Below are 6073 nucleotides of genomic sequence, written 5' to 3'. Positions count from 1 at the left end.
CGGGTTGTCAAGTGGCTATAAATAGCCCACCCCCTACAACCATAAACGGTTGGCTGCTCAGATTCAGAGTACGGCTTTTGTCGTTTGAGAGCAACCCACCTCGAAGCCTTTGAGAGAGAATTCCTTGCGAGGATAAAGCCCTAACCACCCAGAGCCAAAGAGAATTAGGCATCACTTAAGTCTTCTTGTCTGTGTGATCTGAAGACTTATTACACTTGAGGACTGTGCATACTCCAGCCGGTTAGGCGTCGCGTTCCGAGCATCCAAGAGACATTGTGGATTGCTGGTGAACGAAGTCTGTGAAGGTTTGGGAGTCTACCTTGAAGACTTACCAGAGTGATTGGGCGAGGTATGTGTGACCTTAGCTCAAGGGGAATACGGTGAGGACTGGGTGTCCTGAGCTGCGTGTTCAGGACTGGGTGTCCGGGACTGTGTGTCCTAAGGTTTAAATACCTAGCCGCCCTAACCAGACGTACAGTTGTCACAGCAACTGGAACTGGTCCAACAAATCATTGTCTTCAGCGAGTCACTGGTTTCATCTTCCCTTCCCTTTACTTACTGTTACTCCTTGTGAAGTCATTGTATGTTCGCACTATCTTTTGTCTTCACTGAGTGACTGCGTGTTCTGTGTGGCTTCACAATATCTTCCTACCTGATCCTTACTACATTGCTGCTATTAGTCATTGTGCTTTCACTCTATTGAATACTTGACTATGGCTTTCCTAGTGTAGTCTACCTTCCGCTGTAGGGTAATAGGTTTATTTCTATCGTTTGTCTTCATAACTTCCATGTTTTGAAGACTTTCATAAAAATCGCCTATTCACCCCCCCCTCTAGTCGATATAACACACTTTCAATTGGTATCAGAGCAAGGTGCTCCCTTGTTCTGTGTGATTCGGTTTAACCACCTAGAGTTTTAGCTATGTCTACTGCAGGGATAATTAAAGTCTCCGTTGCGTGCCCCGTGTTCGATGGAACTGAATGTCCCTACTGGAAGAATAAGATGCGCATGCATCTTGAAGCCATTGACGTCGACCTATGGTATGCCTTCAAGAACGGCGTTCCCAAGGCTGGAGAAGGTGTCACTGCTGCTGATGTCAAGAAGTTCGTTCAACTGGACTCTACTGCCAAGAATATCATCTGTGGTCATCGGACCAAAGGACAGTATGGCCGTGTGAGTGCTTTGGAAACCTCTAAGCTGGTCTGGGACTGGCTCTCCAAGGTCAATGAAGGCATCTCAACCCAGAGAGATCAGAGAATCAGTGTCCTTCGCAACCTCTTCAACCGCTTCAAGAGAAATGACAATGAGAATGTCCAGCTCACATTTGACCGACTCACTAACATCACAAATGAGCTTCAAGCCCTCGGCGCTACTGAGATCACCAAATATGAAGTCGTCAAGACACTACTGAGATCACTTGATAGTTCGTTTGACACCCTAGCCCTGATGATTCAAGAACGTCCTGATTTCAAGACACTCGATCCGTCTGACATACTTGAGAGGCTCCCCACACATGAGTTTCAGCTTTCTGAGAAAAGAGATATCTACGGTCCAAACTATGGGCGAACTCGTGCCTTGAAGGCAAAAGCTGTCTCCTCATCTGAAGAAGAATCTGACAGCAGTTCGGATGATCCTGAAGACATTGGAAGGGAACTTGCTATGCTTGTGAAGAAGTTCCCAAAATTCACCAAGAAGAAAAGTTTCAGAAAGTCTTCCCGATCAAGCTCAAGGAATGATGAAGATTCTGCTCACGACTACAAGAAGAAAACATGTCACAAGTGCAAGAAACCTAGCCACTTCATCTCTGAGTGTCCACAGTGGGACAATGAGAACAAAAAGAAGAAGAAGAGCAAGGAATATGACTCTGACGACAAGAAGAAGAAGAAATACTCAAAGTCTTCTTCCAAGTCTTCCTCAAAGTCTTCATCACACAAGAAGAGCTCATCTGGCAAGGCACGTGCGTTTGTTGGCAAGGAAATGGATTCAGAGGAGGAGTCCGCTTCTAAGGAGGCGGAGGTGGAGTCTGAGGAGGAGTCCGATTCAGGCGTCGCAAGTCTGGCTACAGCATACGTTGCCAAGTCCATCTTCAACACTGAAGACAATGACTTTGTCACCGACACCGATGTAAATGACAAGGACTGCTCCGCTTCTACCTACTGCTTCATGGCACACGGTGCCAAGGTAAACACACGCACTACTCACTATCAAACATCTAGTGACGATGACTCTGATTGTGGTTCAAAACCCAGCTACAAAACACTTGCTAAAATTGCAACTGAACAACAGAAAGCTATGGAACATATTCAAAAACTGTTAGACAGAAGCGATGATCTGTTAGGTGCTGAAATGACTCGATCTGAATCCTTAATTGAAGACATAAAAAATCTTCACGTTAAGTATGAGGAACTTGAAAGTCATCATGAAACTCTCTCAACAACTCATGAAAAGCTTTCCTATGATTATCTTCAAAGGAAGCAAGATCTTGAGAAATTGAGAGCGGCTCATGAAGATCTTCAAAAGGAAATGAGTCACTTCGTGCCGAACAGATCAGATCAGCTCCGCTCAGGAAGGATTTGAACCACCATGTCTTAAATGCATTGAGCGTGATAATGCTACTACTGTTGCTGAATGTTCTACTACTGCTACTGTTGCAATATCTTCAACTGTTGATGTGGGAACTAGCCCCTCTGCTAAGGATTCCACTGCTATTGCTGATGAGAATGCTAGGTTGAAGACATTGCTTGAAACAGGGATGTACAAAAGTCTTAAAGGGCATCAGACACTATGTGATGTCCTCAAAAAGCAGATTTTGAACCGAAACCCGAGGAAAGAGGGTGTTGGGTTCGTAAGGAAAATGAATGCTGATGGCTCTTACTGGAAACCTGAGCAGTACCCCAAAACCACATGGGTTGCTGCAAAGGAATTTTCAGCAGATCCATCCACTCTATCTGGGTTCACTTGTGCTAACCCCATTGTCATTGATGAATCCTTTGATGCAAACTATAAACTGTTTAAGAATCAGAATGGTGAAGTGTTTGCCAGGTACATTGGTACTAACTGTAGGAATGGACCGCCTATGAAGAAGATCTGGGTTCCGAAAAGGTGTCTGGAGAATCTTCCTGTGAATGTCATCATGACACCTCACGTGAAGAAGACAAACCTCAGACCAAAGGCTTCATACGGTCCAAAGGCTTCATACAGATAGAGGACTCACCTGAGTCGCACTAACGCAAATGTTTTGCAGGGAAACCATACTCAGGCATATGAATATGAGAGCGGTTCATCAAACCGCCATGTTCATAAGACCAAGAACTATTCTGCTTATTCTTATGAGTACTATTGTCCGCCTGCAAGACTGTTTGCTAGGGCTCCAAAGCCAAAGTTCTCAGATGCTGCACTTAGACTTATTGCTTCTAAGCCACCCTTAAAGATGTGGGTGGCTAAGAAAGCTTAACTCTCTTTTGCAGGGAAAGGTCTCCAGCAGAAAACCAAAATCGTCTAACGCTATTGCTGGGGACCTTAAACATCTTGTAGGGCGCAAGATCAAATGCCCGAATGGTCTTACTATGTACTTCATTCCTGAATCGCTTGCTACTCTCCCTATTAGTCCTAATCTGGATCTAAGCTTTCATAACCCACTGGTTCGTCAAATGTTTTTGCTTCACAATGCTCTTCGTGAAGCCTATCCCCCTAACTGCACTGTAGGGTACGACACCAGCGTCTTCAGAATGGATTATTGATAGTGGGTGTACAAATCACATGACTGGCAAAAGAAGCCTTCTTATGGACTCAACCTTACGTCCATCCGACAAGAGCCACATCACATTTGCTGACACTGGTAAAAGTAAGGTATTGGGTCTAGGTAGAGTTGCAATCTCAAGGGATCAACACATGGATAAAGTCATGCTTGTTGAATCCCTTGGCTTCAACTTAATGTCTGTCTCAATGCTTTGCGATTTAAACATGATCGTAATATTTGGAAAATATCGTTGCCTTGTTCTAATGGAATCTGACAAGTCTCTAGTATTTGAAGGGTATCGAAAAGATGATTTGTACGTGGTAGATTTCTCAGCAGGACCACAGCTTGCCGTATGTCTTCTAGCAAAAGCTTCAAAATGCTGGCTCTGGCATCGGAGGCTTGGGCATGCTGGCATGAGGAACCTCCACACCCTAGCAAAGAAGAAGCATGTCATAGGCATCGAGGGCGTCAAGTTCAAGAAAGATCACTTATGCGGTGCCTGTGAGGCAGGAAAGATGACGAGGGCCAAACATCCCTCGAAGACAATCATGACCACTACTCGACCCTTCGAACTGCTTCACATGGATCTTTTCGGTCCCACTCATTACTCAACTCTTACTACTACTTCTTGTCTCTATGGCTTTGTCATTGTTGATGATTATTCTAAATATACTTGGGTGCACATAATCCTTTACAAGACTGAAGTGCAGGATGTCTTCAGACGCTTCGCAAATCGAGCAATGAACAACTATGGCACCAAGATAAAGCATATCAGAAGTGACAATGGCACTGAATTCAAGAACACTGGCCTTGATACATATCTTGATACCTTGGGCATCACACATGAATTCTCAGCCCCGTACACGTGTAACACCCCGGATGTAACTTTCCCAATTTGTACTCCAACTCTTGCCGTTTCCGGCGTTAAGTTATTTTATTTTCTCGGGTTCGGGTTTTTGTCTCCGTGTGTTGTTGTCGTTGTCATGCATCTCATATCATGTCATCATGTGCATTGCATTTGCACACGTGTTCGTCTCATGCATTCGAGCTTTTTCCCCGTTGTCCGTTTTGCATTCCGGCGCTTCGTTCACCTCCGGTGGTCATTTCTACCTTTCTTTCATGTGTGGGGATTAAACATTTCCGGATTGTACCGAGACTTGCCAAGCGGCCTTGGTTTACTACCAGTAGACCGCCTGTCAAGTTTCGTATCATTTGGACTTCGTTTGATACTCCAACGGTTAACCGAGGGACCGAGAAGGCCTCGTGTGTGTTGCAGCCCAACACCCCTTCAATTTGGCCCAAAACCCACCAAAATCTGCTCCATCATCTAGAGCGTTCGATCACGATCGCGTGGCCGAAAACCGCACCTCATTTGGACTCTCCTAACTCCCTCTACCTATAAAATAGCATCTCCCCCGAAATTTTTCGGGTCATTCCACCCCTAACCCTAGCCCCGCTCCTCTCCACGCGGCCGGACACGTCCGCCGGCCGCCGGACACATCACCGCCACCACTCAGGGACTGCCACGTGGCCCCTGCGCCGCCGCCCACCGCTCCGGCCCGGGAGGCCCGCAGCCGGCCCCCGCGGGCCCATCGCCTCGCCGCCCGAGCGCCCGAGGAGGCGCCTGCTCCTCCGCCGCGCTGCCCCGCTCCGGTGGCCGAAGTACGCCGCTCCGCCGCGCGCCTCGCCGCCAGCCGCCAGCCGCCGCCCTTCTCCATCGCCGGTGCAGCCGCCACCTCGCCGGCGCGAGCCAGCCGCCGCCCGTGCTCGCCGGCCCGGTCCCCGCGCCGCCCTGCACCATCCTCCTCCTCGCTGGCTCTCTGCTCCGGCGCCGCCCCGCGGTCCACCCCGGCGACCCCGAGCTGCTACAGTGCGTGTGCGCTAGATCTGGATCGGGGTGAACAGTAACCCTAGGGTTGACCCCGAATTTTTCCTAAGTCTGCAGTTCAAGTGCTCATGTTCATGGCCTCGTAACTTTGCATCCGTAGCTCCAATTCATGCATATAGCATATCAAAATGTTCATCTCAGAGAGTGCATCATTTCATTCCATTGCATCATTTTCTTTTGAGTTCATCTTGATGCCCGAAATGCTGTTAAAAGAGGGCTACTTGAGATAATTGTCAGATCTGCTACTCTATTTAGCTTTTTGTCATTTTTGCCATGATTAATGTGTGCATGATATGCCCCTGAGTTCTACATATGTTTTGTTAAGGGTTTTGTCATCTTTCCAGAGGTGCAACCCATGCATTTTTGTGATGTGTGTGGTGACTACCACGAGCTTGCCAAGTGAGGCACTTGGTAATTCTGTTTTCAGGGACTTAGCAATTCCACAA

This window comes from Triticum urartu, chromosome 3 (genome assembly GCF_003073215.2).
Source record: "Triticum urartu cultivar G1812 chromosome 3, Tu2.1, whole genome shotgun sequence".
NCBI lineage: Eukaryota > Viridiplantae > Streptophyta > Magnoliopsida > Poales > Poaceae > Triticum > Triticum urartu.
The sequence above is the reverse complement of the archived record's forward strand: the minus strand, read 5'-3'. Positions refer to the sequence as shown.